Source organism: Lichenostomus cassidix, chromosome W, assembly GCF_008360975.1.
Source record: "Lichenostomus cassidix isolate B80296 chromosome W, HeHo_3.0, whole genome shotgun sequence".
Lineage (NCBI taxonomy): Eukaryota > Metazoa > Chordata > Aves > Passeriformes > Meliphagidae > Lichenostomus > Lichenostomus cassidix.
The window spans coordinates 19,081,167-19,105,985 of record NC_139510.1 but is presented as its reverse complement, the minus strand read 5'-3'; the positions used below and the strand labels follow the sequence as shown (position 1 = coordinate 19,105,985).

The 24,819-nt window shown below is 42.1% G+C and overlaps 1 protein-coding gene, 1 long non-coding RNA gene and 1 pseudogene across 8 annotated transcripts in view; 1 reads left to right on the top strand and 2 right to left on the bottom strand.

The window, feature by feature from the left end:
- The window catches only part of LOC146425627 (uncharacterized), a 449,835-nt gene that overhangs the window by 47,616 nt on the left and 377,400 nt on the right, over nucleotides 1-24,819 (bottom strand). The window lies entirely within an intron of this gene.
- LOC146425634 (spindlin-Z-like) overlaps nucleotides 1-24,819 on the bottom strand; it is a 134,314-nt gene that overhangs the window by 28,213 nt on the left and 81,282 nt on the right. The gene's annotated exons all lie outside the window — the stretch shown is intronic.
- LOC146425635 (uncharacterized) lies at nucleotides 16,421-18,710 on the top strand (annotated as a pseudogene).

Below are 24,819 nucleotides of genomic sequence, written 5' to 3'. Positions count from 1 at the left end.
TACACAAATTATCCTGAAATGTCTAGTACCACCTAAATGGTTTCTGACAGAAGCATAATTGGCATTAGTCATTCACTGTCAAGTGTCCAATTCAAAGGAAGACATTTTAAAATTTGCCAACAATTTCAAGGGCAATTGTGGTGGTTTGACCTTGGCTAAATGTCAGGTGCCCACCAAAGCCACTTTCTCACTCCCCTCTTCAACTGGACAGGGGAGAGAAAACACAATGAAAGATTCATAAGTTGAGATAAGGACATGGACAGATCACTCACTGATTGCCATCACGAGCAGAAAAGACTCAACTTGGGGATATTAATTGAATTTATTACCAATCAAATCAGAGAAAGATAATGAGAAGTAAAACCAAATCTTTAAAACACTTTCCCGCCACTCCTCCCTCCTTCCCAGGCTTAGCTTTATTCCCGATTCTCTACCGCCTTCCCCCCAATGGTGCAGGGAGACAGGGAATGGGGGTTAGGGTCAGTTCATCACAAGTTGTTTCTGCTGCTGCTTCCCTCTCAGGGAGAGGAGTCCTTCTCCTTCTTCAGTGTGGGGTCCCTCCCCCAGAAACCAGTCTTCCACATACTTCTCCAGCATGAGTTCCTCCCACAGGTTACAGTTGTTCGTGAACTGCTCCAGCATGGGTCCCTTCCATGGGGTGCAGTCCTTCAGGAACAGGCTGCTCCAGCACAGGCTTCCCACAAGTTCAGTCTTCTTTCAGGCATCTTCCTGCTCCAGCGTGGGTCTCCTCCATGGGTTGCAGGGGTATAGTCTGACATCACTATGGTCTTCCCCATAGGATGCAGAGGAATCTCAGCTCTGGCACCTGGACCACCTCCTCCCCTCCTTCTGCACTGACCTTGGTGTCTGCAGAACATATTATTCTCTCTTCTCTGTCCACAATTACTTCTGTGCAATAACTTTTTTTCCTTCTTAAATACATTACTCCAGATGCATTACTACCATCACTGATTGGCTCGACATCGGCCAGTGGTGGGTCTGTCTTGGAGCTGCCTGGCATTGGCTCTGCCAGACATAAGGTGAAGCTTCCAGCAGCATCTCACAGAAGCCACGCCTGTAGCCCCCTGCTACCAAAACCTTGCCACACAAACCCAATACAGCAGTACATTCAGATAAACATTTCAAGTGAAAAATTAGTGTATCGAGTGTTTTGGGGTCAAGCTTGGTTTGGTCTCAAGCAATAATGTGACTTCAAAAATGTTAACAATAATTAGAAAACAATAATGGAGAGTTATCATTCTATATACCATGAATGTCATTGAATGGATTTAAGTTCATATCCTTTACCTTGTCCTGACTATGGAATGACAAGGGCTACTGTTTCAATCTGCGCATTCCATGCAATTCTATGTTTTAGACATCATTCAAAATAAACACTGTACAACTAATTTGCCATGAATATAAACCCAGAAGTTAATACTGAATATCAGCAAAAAAAAAAAAAAAAAAACCAACCCACAAAACAAACACACGATGTGATTGGATTTGTTTTATGCTTCTTTATAATAAGCAGCAAAGAGCCAAACTTGGATAGATCTGAGGAAGAAGAAAATATATATGGCTCAATCTCTCATGACTACAAAACTAAATATTTTCAATAATAAAAAGTCAAGAACAAAATAATTAAGCATTTAATTGCCAGTTGGCCTGTGCTTTTTGAGCCTGCATTAATTCTGCCTAATGTATCCTTAAAATACTGTTAAATTCAATAGCAAAACTAGGAGACATTTCTGAATGCTTTTACCTTACTCACAGAGAAAGAAAAAGGTTAAGACAACACAGAAATAAAATAAACATTCTTTGAGAGTGTGGACTGTAGAGGAAGTGCACACATTTCAACTGGGAGAGGTACGAGGAGAGAAAAAGAAGAGGAACGTGAGAAAGCTACTAGCAATGTTTTTAATTGTCATCATGTCAGATGGTATTTTCCATTCAGTCCATCAAAATTAGATGGACTCTTCAAATCACATCACAGCTGCTTATTTCTCAGAATATCCCATCTTTATGACAGTCAGGAAAAGCTGGACATTTTAAAATTATATTTCAGGACCTGCTGTGGAAACACCATACAATCACATGAGAATTAATCTTGATTTGATGTCTCGTTCAGAATTAGTTTGAGCGACCTAAAAATTTCAGAGATGTGTTTATTCACACCTAATATTGCCTGCCCAATGTCAACTCATAGAGTTTCGGAAACTGGACCAGAAGAGTGGTAAAATGAATTCCTGACTCTCCCAAAAGATTTCATTGCATCTTAAAGTGAAAAAAAACCTGGGAGTGGAATCTCTTCATAATTCCCAAGGACAGAACTGGTAATAGCTAGGAAGGACTGTAAAGAACCATGCATTACATTTGTACAGCATAAAACAAGTGATCACTAGGCTCAAAAAGTTGAAATATAAATGTAAATACAAGGTGTCGTGGTTTAGGAATGGTATTCTCCAATTTAGTGTTCCCACCGAAAACACCCCAGACCACGAGTCACTGGCTCACTACTTCTGCTCCCCCTATGGCGGGATGGAGAGGAGAATGGGAGGCACAAAAAGGTAAAGATTATGGCTTGAGATGAGAACAATTTACTGGAAACAGCAATGAAATGAGAAAAACAAACAGCAACAACAATACTAATAACAGAGTGCACAAGACAAGCAAATTATTCACATGCGATTTTTCACCATGTGGAACCCAGTGCTACCCAACCGTACACCCTGGCAAACTGTAAAAGAAGCAACTCCCCTGTGTGTGGCATGAGGTAGTATAGAATAACCCCAGAGTCCTGGCTATGCCCTTCCTGCCTGCTGCAAAAGTTAACCCTGTCCTGGCCAGAACCAGGACACCAGGGTAATCACAACTTACCTCACAGACAATTAGATTAGATTATGTTAATAAAAAAAAAAAAAAAAAACAGGATTCACCTATATTGAGGAGAAACATGCTCTAATTAGAAGCACAAGCACAATGCCAAGCACTAAGGAGCTGACTGATCTACTGAAACTATATCCTGGAAGGCTGCTCTATATTTTAACAAAATCACTGAGACTGCAGACACACACTCTACTGTTGTGAAAAAATAAGAAACAGGTTTGGCTTTCCTTTGTTTCTCCATTTTGGGTGTTATCCTTTATTTCTCAAGATGGAACTATTAATTCTGTTTCCCAGTAGAGGTAGACTTCAAAACCCTGGATACTTTAGTCAAATGTATTTTTCTTCTCTTTTAAACCTACTTTACAGTGAATAAAAGCCTTTTGTTTTGTTAAGATATGATTAGTGAGAGATGCCTCTGACCGAGTTGCAAATGAGACCATATGCAATACGGATTTTATTGAACAATAAATGTGAGGTAGAGAGATAGAAAGAAATAGAAAAGAGTAAAGGGTGGAGAGAGAGAGAGAGAGAGAGAGAGAGATGAGAAAGGAGTGGTCAAATAGAAAACCCAAATCTATTTGCACTTCAACCATTCTTGTTTCTTTGAGCTTTTGCCCCTTCCACCAGCATGGCGCCCATCAGTTCTGGCCTTGTGGATTCCCTTAATCTTATCAAGATAAAAGAGGGCAAAAGGAATCCTTTTGCCATTGAGCACAAGAAATTGCTAGTAATATTAATGACTTATGAGAAGTAATTTGTATAACCACTCCTATCCTGGGGAATGTAATGAATATTCATGAATTTTACCTATAACACTGTGCCTTTGGAGGTACTGAGGTGTGTGTGTTTGGTGGAAACAATTCCCACACACCTGGTGCATCGAATAAAGCAAATACCCACTTCTCTGACTTGGTCTCTGAAGTGTCTCTGGGCTCGATTGGGGCGAATCAAATTGGCACCCCAGATGGGACCCTGACTCTGCTCGGCTGCCGGATCCTGGGGTAAGCAGACCTCCCAGTCGCAACCCTGAATTTTCAGGGGGAGCTCAGCTGTCCTTTGGCTCATGGCGGGAGTAGACTAAGGACCATCTGCACCAAATTAAGGTATTTGCTACTTTTAAAATAAATGCCTGCAGGTCCGGGGTGCTAGTCCCTGAGGGTGGGTTGAGACTGGGTCTCCCAAAATTAGTCCCGAGCAAGGGATTGGATCCCCGGGGTTGGACCCCGCTATAGTGAAAGGTACCTTTAAGGGGGTTGGACCTCACTGTATTACACCATACTGTGATTTTTGTTCTGTCTGCTGTTATTTTGTTACTGTGTTACTGTGTCATTATTTTGTTACTGTGTGAGTGGGAATGAACGAGATGTGTCTCCGACACGAAGCGAGAGTGGAGCTCTATCTGTGTTTCCGTTCTCTGGCGACAGAAACGGCCAGAGAAAAGCAAAGCGAGTGGCGAAGAGTGAATGAGTATAAATCATATATAAACCATTGGTTTGGAGTATCTGGAGGTGGGCAGATTGTATTATTGAAGGGAAAGGTTTTAGCTACTGAATTGAGAACACCCAGACCCCACCACCTTTCTAATATTGCTCCATTTGGTTTTGCTTTTGAAATCCTGTGTTTTGAGTGTGGAAACAGTTGTGAAACTTAAACTTAGTGCACTTGTATTAATTGTGAGTGGAAGTGATATTTTCTATTTGCTCGAGTGCTTTTGAAATTTTTTGAATGTGTGTGCATGTACTGTGTGTGCAAAATTTTACCTGTGTTAATTTGTATTTTTGCCGGCATATAATATTATGCGGGGACACCGGTGAGATAAAAATAACTAATTGAATCTAATAAGTACCTCTTTAGAACTTCTGTGTGTAGCTGCTGAAATATGGTTGTATAGAATGTTGTAGTAGAAAGAGCCTGCAAGTAAATAGAGTAAAAAAAAAAAGAAGGAAAAAGAAGGAAGAGAAGTTTTTCAGCACCCTCCCCCATCTTGCCTAAAATTTTGGCAGCTGACCCAGGGCGAGCTGCAGTGCCCTGTATCCTCCACTTTCGGAGTGGCAAGAGCGAGCGCTGAGGTGCGGGGCTGGAAGCACAGACTGGGAGCCTGTGGGGAGGTGTGGAGCCAAGGTGGAGCTGTGGGACAGCTGCGAGCTCAGCACCAGGCAGTCCTGACCCTGCCGCCCCCTGGGGCAGGGCGGCTGTGGCCTCCCGGCCTCCATGAGGCTGCAGGGCACCCTGGTCACTTATGGTGCTGCTGGCCGTGCCTGCTGAGAGCATAGAAGGGGAAAGGGCTGTGTTTGGATACTGTGGAAAGAATGTCTAGAAAATGTGGATTGTCTGTTAAGAGTTTTGTTTGGGTCACCAGAATGACTTTGTGGGACAATGAGCACCCCAGGGAGTAGTGGAGGTGGGGGATAGAGGAAGGGCAAAATAAGCCCCTGAATGAACTGGTTAGAAAGATACAGTAGATGTATGTAAGAAAAAAAATAAGGAAAATGCAAAGGCAAAGATGATGCCAAAGGTATTACAGCCCCAAAAGAATAAACTGCAGGGCCCCTGTGGCAGAGGAGACAGGGCCAGCCACCAGGCCGTGGCAAAGGCATTCCCTCCTCAGCAAGAGAAAGCCGATCAGAGCAGCGGCTGATAAGAGATCAGACTGCTATCTGCAGGGCAGAGAGTCATTGAAAGCAGGAATGTCTGTAGAAACAACTGAATCCTCAGGGGGAAAAAGTCCAGCAATTAATAAAAATGAATTTTTAAGAATGTCAAGAGCTCCCATTATACCAGGGATGCCCCACACAGAAGCCCTTAATAACTTTTAAGGTGGGTCTAGAAAATCGTCAAATATTCAAGAGGCAAGTGGAAAAGATGAAGTGTGCTCCTTATTCAGCCACTATTAGTAAATGTGAAGAATAAGTTTGAAATGAATAAATTTCTGTTTGTTCTTAATTGTAATTGTAATTTGCTAGAAAGAAATTTGATAGCTAAAGTGGGAATGCACATTAATATTGTGAAGAACTACAAAAATGAACACCGTAGTAGCTTTGCCTGAGAAGTCGTGCTGAAATAAACCCAAAAGTGTGGGCAGCCTCAAGGAACATAGTATAATAGATATTGAAAATAAATCAATAGTAATAGTATAATTGGCTATTCTCTATTTGAAATAACTACCAAAATGTTATTGTGCTTAAAATACAAGTGCATGGTAAATTTAAAATTCTTTTGATGTACACGAAGATTTAGTTTAGTTAAAAAAAAAAAAAAACCCAAAACAAAAACCCCTAAAGTTCCATGTGTAAAAACCCTCAGAAAATTAATTTGTATAAAGGATATACCAAATTTTGTAATTAACTATTTCAGAGTTAAAGTCTCCTGCCTGGGTTACTCTGAGTTGTTGGTTTTTTTTGAACAAAGGTTTGCTCAAGTGCTTTTAAGTTCTTTAGCCTTCAAGGAGCCAGACAAATTGCCTTAGAGAAAATGCAAATTAACTGCTGCAGAGAAAAAATTTAGAACTGCTGAGGGGAAGGTGTGGACAAGGTGTGTCTCTGAGCCACTGTGTGGGCTGTTCAGGCAGCCAAGAACGTGACAATGTGTGCTTAATTCAAGTCCCCAAGGGGGTTCAGTCCTCTCTGCATGGTTTGTTGTCATGGCAAGTAACTTTTGCAAAAAGTGTTGTTCCCCATGCTTTGAAAATTTAGCAGCCACTTTTGGAGAACACAGTGGCCTGATGCTAATTTTGTAAGTTGCCAGATCCGGTGGCTGGCAGCTGTTCATTGTCTCAGAATGTAGCCAGAGGCTGACTGCATTATCTGCACAGTTGTGCAGCCAAAGCTCTGATAGTAAATGAGGCTCGAGGGCTGAGAATAGGAATGTACCTCATAAGTTTCACACCAAGCTAAAGATTTATCAACTCAAAGAGCATCTGAGTAGATGACCAGCACAGTTATTGTACTGTGAATCTTGTTTAGTAAAACAAGAGTATTTAGAACTAAAACAACGAAAGGGTTTGACTCAGCCTCCTTGAAGGGGTTGAGGAAAACATATGACTGCACAGCATTCAAGTAATAAATCTCCAGACCCAGGCTAGGGAAGATTCGCAAAGCACTCCCTAACCTTGGGGAAGGAATATGTTTAGTAGTAAGTCTTCAAGAGTACTAGAAGAGAACAATTTGAAAGATACACTATCATTAATGAAAGAGAGTTAAAATAAGTGAGACATTGCCTCTCACATGGTCAGCTCGAGCAGCAGAGCTGTAAGTGCTTGTAAAATCCTGCAAACTATATCGGGGCAGGATAGTGAATGTTTTTACTAATTCTAAATATGCATATAGAGTAATACATGCATTTAAGAAATTATAAGAAAAAAGAGGTTTATTAACCTGCAAGAGTTAAAAATTAGTTCATTAGATCTTAATTTCTCATTTATTAGAGACTTGATTTGTATAAGAATTTCCAATAGGGAGTTAAAAGAGGCAAGAATTCGTCCTTCTCCCCACTCTAACATGTGTTATCACTGTGCAAGTTTGTTTTAACAACCTTCAGTGTGTCCTCATCAGATAAAAAGCTGTGTCCAGACGTGAGACAAGGAGCCACTCAAGCCACAGAAGCAAAACGAACTGCTAACTTCCCTCACTACTGTGAGATCTATGGCCGGAGACTCCTCTCTAATGTGAAACTCCAGACAAAGAAGGTTAAAAGCTGCATCGCCAAAATGAAACACATTAAATGGTTTTGCTTTTTGTATTTCCAGAACAGTGTTATCCACAGTCAGCTATCTTAGTGATTTAGGGTAAAATAGAAATTACTAATGTAAAAGAACTAGAAGCTGGATAATAGTAATAATAATATTTTTGAACTGATTTAGAGAGCCAGAGATTGGATAATGATTTACTAAGATATACCAGCTGCGATCCATTTATTATTCATGTAATGAATTTGTGCCTACCTGGTATCAGGGAGGATGGAGAGAGGAGAGCCAAATAATTGAGAGAAACCACCAAGTGTAACCGAGCATCCCGCCCTTGGACCCCAGGACCGGTACGAGTCGGTTCTCAGGCTTGGATGTGGACCAAGGACCAAGGGAGCATGCGCAAGGGAACAGGGTGAACAGTTCATCGTGATGAAGAGTATGGACCATGTCATAATTAATCATCGGGACCCTTGCCCACAATTAATCTGAAGACACTGCGCTTGCGTGGGCATATTTAAATGAACTTTGAACTCATTATAATACGAAGCGGGGATAGGTAATGAATATGTATAGGGGCTTTGTCTAACTTTATACATATGTAATCTGTAACCTAATATAAACCTAGCGAAGTGCTGCTGAGGGTGTGCATGTCTTTGGAGGGGCTACTCCCCATGCACCCCAGCTGGAATAAACACATACCTACTTCATAACTATCTGAGTTATGGAGTCAATTCTGTGCTTCATTTGGCACCCCAGGTGGATAAGATTTGCCTGGCTGCAGGATTGACTGAGGGGCTGACATCCTAGGCGCGCCCCGGGATTTTCCTGGAGGACCTCCGCTCCTTGGCCGCTCACTGCGGGGGCAAACAACGACCACCTGCTACAGCGGAGAAATGGTATGTGTTTTGGGTAGGGCTGCTGGTAAGACACAGAGAGACGTCCTGTGCTCAGCATTGTCCCTGAGTGGTGAGCTTGCAAGTGACTGGTTAGGGCTGGCTAAGGGAAATCGGCGAAGTAATTCGTCGTCCTTAGCTGGCAAGGGGGGGATTCGCTGTCCGATAGAGCGGCCGCAAGCGATCCTGGTGGTGGGTCGAGTGGATTCCTAAGGAAACTAGTTTGAAAGAGAACTAGTTTGAAGTATTGTTAACACCGGTGTTGTGTACGTGTGTGGGGTGCAGATTAGTCTGCACGAGCAAATGAGAAATTGATTAAGTGTGAAGAATGGTCTAATAGAAGTGAATATTTGGGTATGGTTGTGACTTATTAGCTTTTGTGTATGAGTGTGGGTTTTTTGGAATTTTTGTTGTACTTTGCTGTTGTGGTCGTAATAGCGTTTGTTGTGTTGTATTAAGTCTTTATTGTTGTGTTAGGGTGAGTGAGTGTATGCAGTTGTTTGAAATTGTTGTGGTAAGTGAATGAAGAGAAACTTTTTACCGTGGCCAGTTAGAGGCACTTTTTTTCTGGTGACTACATCAAAAGAATATAGCTGTGCCACAGTATGATTAGTGGGTTTGCAGGCTTGCGGACTTAAGAGATACTATGTTTACTGACCTGTCAGAGAGTAACTGTGCAGGTTGTAAAGAGAATAAGTTGGTACATTATAAAAGTTTTGTGTGGACAAAATTACCAAGTTCTTTTTTAACAGCGGAATTGTAGAATATTGAGTTAATTTACTTAGTGAACATAGGAGCATATAAAGAGTGGTTGCCTTTTTATTTCTTTTCCTTTTCTTTCCCCTTCCTCCCTCTCAGTAATTAATCTTGATTCTTTTTTTCTCTCTCTCTCTCGTACCAGCTTGGCTTTGAGTGAAATAAATGAGATGCTTGTTTGATGCCAAAAATACCTTTCTGTGTTGAGTGTAAAAATAATTACTGTAAGGTTTGGGCATTGTGTGAGTGTGCTGCATGTCACAGAAAGTGGTACTGTGTGTTCCGTTTGAGATCGAAGTGGTGTCCAGAGTGTGAGGATTCCGAAATTCAGGCTCGATATAAGATAGCCGAAATGAAAAGCAGAGATCTTAATGAAAGAGACACTGTTACTATTGTGACTGAGTGGTCAGAAGCAGCTGTTATTGCTTTAGTGTGTGGAAAGAGTCATTTAGTTCCTGAAATCTGGTCAGTGTGGGAGGAAAACTGGGAAAAAACAGTAAGGCAGTGTGAAAAGAGGTTTGCCTGGAAGAGAGATAAAACCAAGAGAAGGAAATAGATAAAATGGGAACTGGGCAAAGCAAAGAGGTTCCTAAAGCAACTCCACTTGGCTGTGTTTTAGCATATTGGAAGGAAATTGCAGGGAGTGGAGGTACAGAAGATAAAAGAACTCTTATCAAATTTTCAACTCAGTGGTGGCCTTTGTACAAGCTAGATGATGGAATTAGGTGGCCTCCACATGGGTCTCTAGACTATAACACTATTACAGTTAATGCTGTTTTTAAGACGGGAAGGCAAATGGGGTGAGGTCTCTTATGCTGATATGTTTTTCTCTCTTCGAAATCACCCCGAATGGCTAAGAGATTGTGGGATTAGACCTCCCACCAACCCTATGGTATTAGCCCTTGAAAAGGAAGACAAAAACAAAAGGGGAAAAATTAAGAGGTGTTGCTCCTCCTGTAGCATTAGAGAGCGGTGTATAAAATCAGATAAGGTTTATCAAGAAATGCAAGAACATGATTTAACTGATCTGCTTAAGCTTCCCCCTAGGAAACAAGATGATGTGGACTCGGAAGGAACATTGACTCCAACTCCCTCTCACCCAGACAGCCCTGTCGCATCTCGGACCAGGAAACAGGTGCTACAAGCCCCCCTAAGGGAAGCAGTGGGACCAGAGGGAGAAGCAGTGCTGATTAAGGTACCTTTTTCTACAATCGACCTAGACGCATCGGAAAAGGTGGCCAAAAATTATCGGACTGATCCAGTAGGTACTGCTAAAGGTTTGCAATTTATAATTAAACAACACAATCCCGATTGGAGTGACATGCATTTGCTATTGGATGCATTAACTGAAACTGAAAAACAATTAATTTTAAAAACAGCAGGGGATTTGGCAGAGGACTTTTATAAAACACAACACCAAGATGTAAAAGATTAGTTTCCACTTCAAGACCCACACTGGGATCCAAACAGGTCAGCAGAAAGGCAAAAATTAAAGGATTACCAGGAATGGGTAGCAAAAGGGATGGAAAGGGCCATTCCTAAAATCATAAATTGGTCAGTCTTATATGCAATTAAACAGGGTCCTTCCGAGCCACCACCTGATTTCCTAGATCGCCTGAGAGATGCCATGCGTCGACACACTACATTAGATCCTGAATCTGATATAGGAATACAGCAGTTAGTAAATCTGTTTTGGGGGCAATCTACAGGGGATATTAGACACAAGCTTCAGAAGCTTTGGGGGGCGGATGCGAGAAACTTAGAGACCTTATTAAATGAAGCATGGAGGGTATTTATCTATCGAGAAGAAGGGTACAAACAAGGAATGAGAAAGTTAGTAGCAATAGTAGGAGAAGAAAGAAAAGAAAAATATGAGCAAGGACCATCCAGGCAGGGACCACCCAGACAAGGCCCACCTAAGTTAGGTAAAGACCAGTGTGCTAACTGTAAGGAATTTGGTCATTGGAAGAGCCAATGTCCAAAAAGAAAACAGAACAACCAGCAAAGAAGATGGGGTCGAGGACCAGTCATCGCACACATGAAAGAAGACTGAAGAAGACTGGAGGACTCCACCCTAGCAGATCCACTGGTTATAATGAAGCTAGGGGAAAAAGAAAAAGAAATAGAATTTTTGGTGGACACGGGGGCAACATATTCGGTTTTAAATAAAGCTTTAATGCCGGTGGGGGATGATTATATCATGGTTCAAGGGGCAACTGGTCAATCTGAAAAAGCATATTTTTGCAAACCTTTAAAGTATAAACTGGGAAAGCAATGGGGTATTCACAAATTTTTGTACATGCCCAGATCTCCAAAAGCCCTATTGGGCAGAGATCTGTTGGAACAGTTACAAGCAACCATTTCATTTAAAGATGGGGAAATTACTCTGGAGGTAAATGATCAACAATATGTTGAAATACTAAGTTTAATGCTAACAACCACAGAGGCTGAGGGAGAAATTAGTGAAGAAATTATGAATCAAGTATTCCCTGGGGTATGGGCAACAAACATACCTGGAAGAGCTAAAAATGCACCTCCGATACAAATTAAGTTGAAGGAAGGGAAACAACCAGTCAGGGTTAAACAATACCCCCTTAAGAAAGAAGACAAGGAAGGAATTAGCCCAGTGATTGAAAACTTTTTACAGCTAGGGCTATTGAGAGAGTGCAAATCTGATTTCAACACCCCCATTTTACCAGTCCGCAAACCTGATGGGCCATATCGGGTGGTACAAGATTTAAGGGCAGTAATCAAAATAACTGAGGACCTCGATCCTGTGGTGTCAAATCGCTACACACTACTAACTGAGCTAACACCTGAACTAACCTGGTTTACTGTTTTAGATTTGAAAGATGCCTTCTTTTGCCTCCCTCTCCATGAAGCCAGCCAGAAAATATTCACGTTTGAATGGGAAAATCCCAAAAGCGGACGCAAAACTCAGCTCACTTGGATGGTGTTGCCTGAAGGATTCAAGAACAGTCCCACCCTATTCGGGGATCAACTATCAAAAGACCTGGAATCCTGGGAAGCCCCCTAAATTTCCTGGGGCTCCAAGGGTACAGGGTGTCCAAGAAAAAGGCCCAAGTCATAAAACCAAAAGTAATTTATTTGGGCTATGAAATCAGTGCTGAGCAGCGAACTTTGGGACAAGACCAGAAAGAGGCCATTTGCCAAACCCCGAGACCCCAAACTGTAAAGGAGCTATGGACTTTCCTGGGGATGACAGGATGGTGTAGGCTTTGGATCCTTAGTTATATGGTCCTTCTAAAAACTTTGTATGAGCTCATCAAAAAGGAAAGCAGAGATCTTCAGTGGACAAAGGAGGCCACGAGGGCCTTCAAACAACTGAAGAATGCCCTAACGTCAGCTCCAGCTTTGGGACTTCCAGATGTGAGTAAACCATTTTTTCTGTTTTCTCATGAGAAACAGGGGATTGCCCTGGGAATACTAGCACAAGACCTGGGCCCATATCAATAGGCAGTTGCTTATTTGTCTAAGCAACTAGATGCAGCAGCCAAAGGGTGGCTGGAGTGCCTCAGGACTGTCGCAGCAGTCGTGCTAAACATCCAAGAAGCACCCAAGTTTACTTTGGGCCAGAAAATTACTGTACTAATGTCTCATACAGTGTCTGCAATGGTGGAAGTGAAAGGCAGACACTGGCTTTCTCCACAGAGGTTTCTGAAATACCAAGCCATCATGGTGGAGCAGGACGATGTGGAAATAGTGGTCATTAACATTGTCAACCCAGCTTCTTTCCTCAGTGGAAACAATGGGGAGCAGGTGCACCATGACTGCCTGGAAACCATTGAAGCCACATACTCCAGTCGTCCAAATCTGAAAGATACACCTTTGGATGATGCAGAGACCTGGTTTACTGATGGGAGCAGCTACGTCATCAGTGGAAAGCAACATGCAGGGTATGCAGTCACCACCAGCAAAAAGGTAATAGAATCTGGACCCCTTCCAATAAACACTTCTGCCCAGAAAGCTAAAATAATTGCTTTAACCCGTGCTTTGGAAATAGCAAAAGGAAAAATATAAACATTTATACAGACTCAAAGTATGCATTTGGAGTTCTACATGCACACAAAGCCATTTGGAAAGGAAGGGGACTGTTGAACTCACAAGGAAAAAACATTAAACATGCACAAGAGATAACCCGGCTGTTGGAAGCAGTCCAGCTACCTGAAAAGGTAGCAATCATGCACATTAAGGCTCATCAGAAAGTGAGCTCAGAATTGGAGGAAGGAAATGATCTGGCAGACAAAGAGGCAAAAGAAGCAGCAAAAGGTGAGGTGACAACTGAAGGGGCTTTAATTCCAGGTGGCCAAATTTCCCTAGAAAGTAAGCCAACCTATAACAAAGAAGACAGAAAACTAATTGAAAATCAGAATGGGTCATATAATGAAGAGGGTTGGGCTATTACTGCACAGGGGAGGTTGGTCATTCCCTCTCATTTAGTGTGGGCACTAGTAAGAACAGAACACCAAAAGACACATTGGGGAATAGATGCCCTACACAAATATTTAATTGAAAGAATTATTGCCAGAAATTTATATGCTACCATCACACAAGTAACCCGACAGTGTGACCTTTGCCTCCAGACTAGCCCTAAAAATATCCCCAAACCAAAATTGGGCCAAATTGGGAAAGGGAATGGGCCTGGACAGCAGTGGCAAATTGATTTTTCGGAACTCCCAAGAAAAGGGGTGTATCGATATTTGTTGTTATTAACAGATACCTTTTCAGGATGGCCAGAAGCCTTTCCCACTAGAACTGTCAAAGCCCGGGAGGTAACCAAGGTATTGTTACAAGAAATAATACCATGCTTCGGTGTTCCAGCCACAATGTCCTCAGATAGAGGACCACATTTCATCTCGAAGGTGGTACAGCAAGTTAGCCATCATTTAGGCATAGATTGGGAGCTTCACACCCCATACCACCCACAGTCAAGTGGTCAGGTGGAGAAAATGAACCACCTAATCAAACAACAAATTGTAAGATTGGGGCAAGAAGCCAATTTACCCTGGCCCCAATCTCTTCCACTTGCATTGTTACGAATCCGAACTAAACCCAGAACTAAAGAAAAACTAAGTCCTTTTGAGATGCTCTATGGGAGACCATATGGAGTACAGAAAGGACTATCCAGCCAAGCTGGGGAGGAAACACTGACCACCTATATGGTGGCCTTGAGTAAGCAACTCAGGAGAATTGAAAATCATGTGGCTGGAACTCGGAGTCGGGGCCTAGACAGCCCAGTACACAACATTCAACCTGGAGATTATGTTTAAGTCTCTTACAGAGAAAACTTTGGAGCCACAGTGGGAAGGACCATTTCAAGTACTCCTTACCACTTTCACTGCGATCAAAATCAAAGAACAGAGCGCCTGGATTCATCACACTCGAGTGAAGAAGGCTCCAGAGACCCCTTGGAAAGTGGCTTCTAACGATAATGAACTGAAATTGAAATTTACCCAGGTAAAATGAATGCAATTAGAAAAGTTACTCTCTTTGGTGTTCTCACAGTTATAACCATACTTCAAGGAAAAGGAGGTACTTTTGACCAGGGCAATACTGGATGGCCTTGGTCACAAGCCCTTGTAGGGCATTCCAGCTTTCAGGGAAAGTACCCTACAGACAGCCATCCGGATTTGGCTATGATTGTAATGCATGATGATGAAATTTACCACCCACCTCAATGGGCTTGGAATCGAGATGAGTGGGTCATGACTCTACCTGGTATCATTAATGAAAAAATCCAGGTTATTGTGATAATAGCTGCAAGTTCCCCACACCCCTTTCTTAATATTGTGATAATAGCTGCAAGTTCCCCACACCCCTTTTCTTAACGACTGTACTTGTCACCTATTGTCCTGCCTTCCCTACTCCACATAGTCTTAGCCACGCCCCCAGTTTTCCCTATTGGTTCCTATGCCCTAACCCCACGTGGCCCTGGCCACTCCCTTGAGTCTCCCCTATTGGTTCCTGTACTCCTAACTCCGCCCCTGTACCTCCCCTGTACCCAGAGGTCACTGGGCCTGTGTGCTGTCCCTGCCCCTCTCTGTTTCCCTATAAAACCCCTTACCCTCCGCCATCTTGCTGTCTATGCTCCACGTGTGTTTATGCTCCACATGTGGCTGTGCATGTGAGGCCTTCGCCCTCGAGGCATCTCTGCCTCGGGGAGGTCGTTGGCCTCTGCTGCACCATGCAAATAAACATCTTCCATGGACACAACGCATAGACCCTCTTCGCCTCCTTTATCATCGCCGGTTGTGGAAGCAGACGACCCAGAGTTAGCCTTATGGCTCCCCGGCCGGTGAGAGCGCAGTGTCCAGCCCTGGGACAGAGGGTTTGGAGCACTGAGGCGCTGAACCGGGCTGGGTAGAGAAGCTGTAGGATAAAATCTGCTGCAACATCCTCTAAACCGCAACACCAGGTAGGATGCAGGAAAATTGAACCTGGTTTTCAATATGAAAAAGCCTCTTCTATTACAGTCTTTGGCCATTTTTCTGATTTCAATCTGGCATCCAAAATTCATTCTGGCATTTCAAAGGGATTATGTCCTACTGAGGACTGGGAGTGTGCTAAACAAGGTGTGTTCTCCTTATGTTGTCGCCAGAAATTGGCTAGCAACAAAACTTCCGGTGACCCAAGCAATAATAATGTCGAAATCACCAAGTCTTGCAAGGAAGAGCAAAGTGACTGCTAGTTTAATCTTACTATGGTTCATCCTTTTTATGTAGTGTGCCAGTGGACATGTAAACCTACTCAACCAACATTATTAGGTTTGATTCAGAAAATAAAATGAATGTGGTAGCAAAACCAAAACAAGGGTCCTCCCAAATTAACACTCCTATTCCTCCTAAATTAACACTTCGACCAGAAATTTATGAAGTTGGCCCATATGTGATAAGAAATACAGGCCAACAGCAATTGTTGTTCAACCCAGAATGGTCTCTTAAGCGTGTAGAATTACTGATGCAAATTAACGTTTCTGAAATTCAACCAGCTTGCTCCTCTCTTTTAAAAACATCTTTGGAAGGCTGGACAACATGGTTACAGAGGCAAGGACTCTTCAGGACCAGAACACGAAGAGATTTAACTGGAGTGTTGATGCAGTGCAGAACCCGAAGGCAGCTCTCCCCTGCTGTGGGGGGGAGGGCTGCCCCAGAACTACAACACGCAGGATTGTCACTCCATGACCACGAGCTGTGGGGCTGGTCAGACACGGTTCTTGTAGAAGCGTTGCAGGTTTAGAAAGGCAGCTGTTTGGTTCCTGGTCTCCATGGTGTTTTTATTGAGGAAAACAGGGGAGGAGTGGGGAGACTGGGGAGGGGGAAGGGAAGGCGAGGGAAGGTACAGGTTCCATATGAGTCCAGAACCAAAGAGGCTGTTCTGGATCTTGCTGGGGATTTTATCTCTAGGGATGGGGGGCGGTCCTGACTCACATCCAGTCAGAAGGGGTCAGGGGGGCGGGGTCAGGGACAGGAAGGACACACGTTACAACAGAGTGTTAGGAACGGGATTGGGCATTTTAAATGAGATTGATTCAGAGATACTAATGAATAAATTGGCTACCACAACTGGCGACCTAACAAGACTAAAACAACCTTTACAATCTTCTTTAGTAGCGTTAGGAAATGGTCAGTGGCAAATTTCAAAGGTACTTCCAGATCTTGCAAAGGCTAACAATCAGGATCATAAATTAATATTAGATGCACTTGGAGCAGTTCAAAATAATGTGTCCCTTGCTCTTAGTTGCATACAAGCACAATTATGGATGCAATCAGCAGCCTCTTTAATTATAAGGGAAGGTAATGAAGGTGTTTTCCCTATTGAAATACGAAAAGCTGTTTGGGATAATGCTACCAAACTGGAAAAGAAACTCCAATCTTGGTGGACTCTAGTAAACTTCACCTATGATCCAATTACTAATACAGCTACAGCCTTTGTACTCACTATATGCAATGCCACAATTTATGTAATACATCCCATTGTTCCTTTAGGATTAAACCATGATGGAGCAGTGCTTTACCCTTCTGAACACAGAGCATGGACCTGGATGATTGACAAGAAATGGCAAACTGTAAATATAAAATCATGCATTACACGAGAATAACAAGGGTTTATCTGTGAGAGTAACACAATTAACGCCAAAGATATATGCTTAGACGTGAAGCAAAGCATTTGCCACTTTGAAGTTCACCCGGATACTAGCCAGAAAACAGTACTTGTATATATTGGTCAGGGTTGTGTTTGTTTAAGAACAATGTGTGTTTCCATAGAAATAGATAATGACAATGTTACTTTGGATGTTAGGAATCGTTCTAATTTTTGTGTTTGTAATTTTGTGAAGATCATTGGGTGTGACTTTCTGTATTTGGCACCAGTTGTATCTCATCAGTTGATAAAATCCAATTACGCAATGTATCATGACTTATCATCAACACCTATTGGGATGAACCTTACACTGGTAAGACAATTGGTAGAGCACCAAGACTTAATTAACATCCTGAAAGGAATCCAAAAAAGTGGAAAGAAAATTTTAATAACCATTCACCATGATACAGAGGAAATAAGCAGAGTCTTGCAAAGAGCCAGACAGGATGCAGATCACCACTGATGGGATGTGCTTTTTGGATGGTCACCTACTGCAACTGGTATCCTTAATACATTATGTCACCCCATAATTGTTTTACTGATTTTGGTAGGTATTAGTCTTGTGTTATCTGTTCTGCTATTTGTTTGGAATTGTAGGATGTTAAAGAGGCTATCCATTCTAACTACCTTATCGAATGTACATGGTAAGGCATTGAGAGATACTTATCGCAGAAGCTTGCTAGAAGATTTCATTTACTAGTAAAAGAATTTACTAATCTTATAGAAAAGGGGGGACTGATTTAGGGTAAAATAGAAATTACTAATGTAAAAGAACTAGAAGCTGGATAATAGTAATAATAATATTTTTGAACTGATAGAGAGCCAAAGATTGGATAATGATTTACTAAGATATACCAGCTGCGATCCATTTATTATTCATGTAATGAATTTGTGCCTACCTGGTATCGGGGAGGATGGAGAGAGGAGAGCCAAATAATTGAGAGAAACCACCAAGTGTAACCGAGCATCCCGCCCTTGGACCCCAGGACCGGTATGAGTCGGTTCTCAGGCTTGGACGTGGACCAAGGACCAAGGGAGCATGCACAAGGGAACAGGGTGAACAGTTCATCGTGATGAAGAGTATGGACCATGTCATAATTAATCATCAGGACCCTTGCCCACAATTAATCTGAAGACACTGCGCTTGCGAGGGCATATTTAAATGAACTTTGAACTCATAATACAAAGCGGGGATAGGTAATGAATATGTATAGGGGCTTTGTCTAACTTTATGCATATGTAATCTGTAACCTAATATAAACCTAGCGAAGTGCTGCTGAGTGTGTACATGCCTTTGGAGGGGCTACCCCCCATGCACCCCAGCTGGAATAAACACATACCTACTTCATAACTATCTGAGTTGTGGAGTCAATTCCGTGCTTCACTAGCAAAACCTCATAATAGTTGTAATGGCAAGTATGGCTTCAGATGCAAAGGGGTAAGTAAGCCAGAAAAAAAAGAGAAAGCTATATGAGCTTAAATCTAAATTTGTGAAATTGAAACATAACAATAACAAAATAATTTTATTTTTAAAATGCAAAGGTTTCAAAAGGATGGCTGGCTATTCTACTAAGTATTTCTAACTGTTGCTGTTTAATGCATATTTTTTTGTCCAGTGTTTGAAAATGTTAAGCCCCACAAAAAGAAAATACTGCCTTTGAAAAATTGCTTAAAGTCATAGACCAATCTGCCAGGCTTTGGGCTCTGCAATTTAAAAGATAATTTTAAATTTAAAATAGCAGATACCGTTCATATGATGCTTTCCTCTTTCCTTTCTCCTCTGTCTGCTAAAATTCCCACCAAAAGGGAAAAGAGAACGAATAATTCAAACCCCACTTCGGCAAGCTGACTAGAAAAAAGGGGGGGAAAGATCACAAGCAAAAAACTAACAGTATGAGAGTCTTAGACAGTTATCATTTATGCTTTCCTCTTTCCTTTCTGCTCTGTTTGCTAAAAATTCCACCAAGGTGAGCAAAAAAGTACCCCATTTTACAACCAAGAAAAGCTATCAGTGGTCCTGATCACTGTCTGGAGTCATGATGTGAGCTGCCAAAAACTGGGAAAATTAATGTCTCTGAGACACTTCAAGATGCCTGTGTGTGGGGAAGGGGCAGGTCAGGCCTTGCCCTGGTGAGACAGTGAACTGCTCCTTACCTCAGCCCCAGAGCATCCCAGCCCTGCAGTGAGGTCCAGTCATGGACACAGCAGAGGCAGTGCTCCACAGAGCTCTAAGCCCAGCCCTATAGTGGGGCCAGCCATGCACACAGCAGAGGCAGTGCTCCATTCTCCCTATCCCTGACTCCAGAGAAACCCGCTGGGGAATGGAGGGCCCAAGAAAGCCAAAAGAATTAACATTCCTCTTAGAATTTCTATAGATTCTCTCTTTCTTCTTTTTCTTCAAAATAACTGCTCAAAATTCTAGACCTATAAGGAAGCTAATATGTAAAATAAAAATCAAACTAAGGTAAGACCAAAGCCCAAGAGTTAGCCAGTGCCCCCAGGGCAGAGTTGATATTAAATATATGAACACAGTGCCCATGAAGTTTTGCCCTTAAGATTACAAAGTCACTGTGCAATAAGACCAGTATGTCTCCACATTAGTGTTGTTCCGCAACTAACAGGGCTTACTCCAAACTTTTATACTAATAGATAGACCCACCAGATTTCACAGCTTTGCCAGGTAATTTATACCCTGGCCCAAAGTGAACTAAAGAAGAATCTTTCTGCCACTGTAGAGACCATAATGAATGCCACTGCAGATGCCATAAAAGCACAGCAAATCAAGATTAAGAGCATCTCACAATTAACTATAGATTTGCTGTATGCCAGAGGAGAATATGTACAGTTATAAATACTAGCTGTTGCAATTATGTTAATCCTAACTTAAACAAATGTATGTAATAGTTATTTGTGTTATTGCATTGTTATTTACTGTCTGCAATAGTAGTTATTGTTGTATGATATTATGTACTTGGAATTGCGATGCTTATATTCAATGGCAAAAGTACAAATTTAGATATGAGATAGAGAAAAGTACTTACTTTCATGACATACAAGATTTATAAAGAATTACAAAATTACAAAAAGAAAAGGGGGGGATTGAGAAAGGAGTAGTCAAATAGAAAACCCAAATCTATTTGCACTTCAACCATTCTTGTTTCTTTGAGCTTTTGCCCCTTCCACCAGCACGGAGCCCGTCAGTTCTGGCCTTGTGGATTCCCTTAATCTTATCAAGATAAAAGAGGGCAAAAGGAATCCTTTTGCCATTGAGCACAAGAAATCACTAGTAATATTAATGACTTATGAGAAGTAATTTGTATAACCACTCCTATCCTGGGGAATGTAATGAATATTCATGAATTTTACCTATAACACTGTGTCTTTGGAGGTACTGAGGTGTGTGTGTTTGGTGGAAACAATTCCCACACACCTGGTGCATCGAATAAAGCAAATACCCACTTCTCTGACTTGGTCTCTGAAGTGTCTCTGGGCTCGATTGGGGCGAATCAGAGAGATCAAGCAGAAGACAGTCACCACCCATGAATTCAGTGGCATCCCATTGGTCCTTCTTCACCCCAGGCTTCTCAGTGTTGGGGGTCCTGGAGTCATTCTTCTGGGGGTACCACCTTTATACAGTCCGAGTTCTGAGTATCACAGAGTGGTCACAGATGCTGTTCCCATAACTTGGGGTGATATGTGTATGAGCAGTTGCCCCCCCTTTTCCACAGTTGGAATTACTGTCTGGATGCATTAACAAAGATGTGCTAACCAGATCTTGCCTTGCCAGGCATGGAATTAGTGCCTTCCTGTTGCAAATTCCTCCCTTCTGTATTTATCTCAAGTTTCCACTGTGGTGGCTTATCTTATGGCAAGTTCCTTCTGTGGCCTTGTGTTGTGGTTTAGGAATTTTGCTCCCCAATTCAGTGCCCCCACCAACTCCAAACCACATGCTGTTCTCTCTTGCTCCCCTGTTTTCACCTCCTCCTCCCCACTGCAGACGGCTGGAGAGTTGAAGGCACCAAAGGCAAAGATCACGGGTTGAGATAAGAACAATTTACTGGAAACAGCAATAAGAATATGAACAGTAACAGCAACAATATTAATAACAGAGTGTACAGGAAAAGAAATTAGTCACATGGAAAAACTCCACAATAATAGATAATACCAGATGGCTCCCTCTGCCATATTTTCTCATCCAGAGGGAACCCCTTCTCCCCATAAGAGGGCCCTTTCCCCTGCCCCCAGCAATGACATGAGGTGGTATAGAATAACCTCCAGAGCCCAGTCATGCCCCCTCCAGGCTACTGAAAAAAATTAACTCTGTCCTGACTGGAACCAGGACAGCTTGACAGTATTTGAGACAGGCAACTGTGCTCCTTGCACCTTTGTAGGCAGACAGACAGAAGAGAGGAAAACTAACTTTTTCAAAGAAGCCATCACTTCTAAGTCTTTACTACTGATTTGAATTTTGATAGTTTTTTTTTTCAGTTGTTTTTTTAAAATTTATTTTAATAAAATACAACAAACTCACTATAATTTTAATTTAATCACATTGCAAGGTCTTTCAGCAAGAAAAGAGAAAGAGAGCCTCTGCCTCAAGCTGCCTCATATGAATCAGCATTTCAGCAGCATTGGAGACACTATCCTTGAGTTTCAAGCCACAGAAGTGTTGGAAAATATATCAGGTTAAAAATTTTGTGTAACTTTAGTCAAAGGTTTTGTTTGTCTTTACCCCAGGAAAAGGAATTTTAGGTTTCTTTCAGGGCATTGTTCTACCAGATGAGGTCTGATGGACTCAGCATATCAACAGATTGGGAGTGACCCCGAAGATAACCAGAAAGATAAAGGCCATTAACAGAACATCCGCGGGACATCCGCAGGACATGGTGGTTTATTACAAACAGCTACCCCAGATGCCACCTCCAGCAGGGCTGAAGACATCCTGGCCCGGAAAGGACTGATAAGAAAAAACTGAAGAATGAAGAATCTAATTAGCATCAGAGGCAAGGAAATTCGGATCCAATGAGAGACTGAATATCGGGAGTTTGCTCAACTTTAAACTAATGAACACTGACCCAATACTTCCCTATGTATTTTTACTGTATAAAATATCTGAGAAATCGAGCAAAAGCCATGTATCATGGAATGATTCTCTCTGCACACCCAGGCTATGTGTGGATGAGATGATTTCTGTGGTACATCCTGGCCAGAACAACATCCCGGCCAGATAATAAAGTAATGCCTTGACTCTCTAACGTTAAAAAATGTTGTTGGAGGGTTTTTCTCTTTCCCGCAGATTCTGTGACAGAAGGGAGGTTGGCCCTGCAACTGTTGGGAAGTTTCTTCCAGCATTTCAGCAGCATTGGAGCCTTTTGGACAAAAATATTTTTTTCCAGGGTTTTTTGTTTTTCCCAGGATTTGTTTTTTCCCGGTCCTGTTGTTGTTTGAGGGCGGGGAGGGAGTTCTGGAACTGTGGAGGCTTGGTTGCTGTGTTGTTTTCCTTTGTTCTCTCTCTCGGCTGCATGATTTGGAGAAGGGGGCTTCTCCGCCATCTTGTCTTTGTCCTCTAGGCCACATGGGTTGCCATGGCAGCCGTCATCTTGGGGGAAGGGGGCTTCTCCACCATCTTGTCTTTGTCCTCTAGACCACTGGGCTGTCCAGGTGGTGGCCATATTGTTTTCTTTGTTCTCGGGGAGAGTGCCACGTAACTTAGCACCTTTGTATCTAGAGGTTATTGCTGTTTTTCTTTTAGTAAACTATTATTTTTTCACTTATCTCTTCATATTTGTCTATCCTTATTGTTGAAAGGGGAGTGGTTAAAACTAAGGGGAGATAACATTTCAGAGTCTGCACCCTGTAAAATTGTTCTAAACTAAGACAGGTTGGTTTTGCAGTCTCCTAATAATGGCTACTTGGTACACTTTTTAATCTACACCTGAAATTAGGAAACATGCAGCAGATAATTCCATCACCACCTCAGTTTGTCTTTCTCATGCAGCATGAAAAAGAGAGAAGGGCTTGACAGTGTGTAAACACTGTGATTCGCCCCAATCGAGCTCAGAGACACTTCAGAGACCAAGTCAGAGAAGTGGGTATTTGCTTTATTCGGTGCACCGGATGTGTGGGGAATTGTTTCCACCAAACACACATACCTCAGTACCCCAAAGACACAGCGTTAGAGGTAAAATCATGAATATTAATTACATTCTTCAGGATAGGAGTGGTTATACAAATCATTTCTCGGAAGTCATTAATATCATTAGCATGTGCACCACACATGCTCCGTATGTCCTGGTGGTCTTTGCAGACCCCCAAAGCCCCCTCCAAGGTGAAGGTCCTTCATGGGATGATTCAGCGGTTTCTGTGCTGGTTTCAAATGCATGCTTAGCTGATAAGCCATCAGGCCAGAGCTGTTACCTACAATTTGAATTTGAATTAAGAATTCAGCCTTCAGCCCTGGAAGCCACAGACAGGCACCTGTGCTGGTGGAAGGGGGGGCAAAAGCTCAGAGAATCTTTCTCAATCCCCCCTTTTCTTTTGTAATTTGTAATTCTTTACAAATCTTGTATGTCATGAAAGTAAATACCTTTCTCTATTTTATATCTAAGTTTATACTTTTGCCATTGAGCATAAGCATTGCAGTTCTAAGTACATAATATTATAAAACAATAACTACTAATACAAACAGCAAGTGACAATGCAAAAATACAAATAACTATTACAAACAATTGTTTAACCATGCTATAAGTTTGTCCCATACCTCTTTAAACCCTCAAGAAGTGTCATCTAAAGTGATCTGATGCAATGTTTGTATTTTGTAACTGCAGCAGCTTGTATTTATAACTGTCCATTAATCGAAGGTATGCATTTTGGTCTCATTCACCTGCCCCAATTACCAGTGTCACTAGCATGATCCAGATCATGTTGTATTGATTTTTCGTATTTGAAGGCGCAGAGGTCCTGTTCTTCTTGTCTCCCACTCTGGTCTTGGTGCAAGTTTGGTCCTGGTATAATGGATCCAAGTCGATTTTCCCTGTACTTTAATTGCTGTATGAGTCACCAGCAACGTTTGATAAAGTCCTTCCCACTTTTCCTGGAGTGGATTTCCTGAAAGAGACTTAACATAAACCCAGTCCCCCGGATTCACATTATGAAAGGGTTTATCAGGTGGTGGGGGTTTACAATTAACAATGGTAGTGTGTATTGATTGTAATTTTTGACCTAAATGTTTTACATAATCTATTAGATAGCTTTGCCCTACCAGAGCCACACTGTCATTGCGAATCACATTTGTTCCATAGGGCCTTCCATACAAAATTTCAAAGGGACTCAGTTTTTCCTTGAGCTGTGGTTTTACCCTAATTCTTAGCAAAGCCATGGGCAGAGCCTGATACCAATATAAGTTGGTTTCTTGACAAATTCTGGCTAATTGTTGCT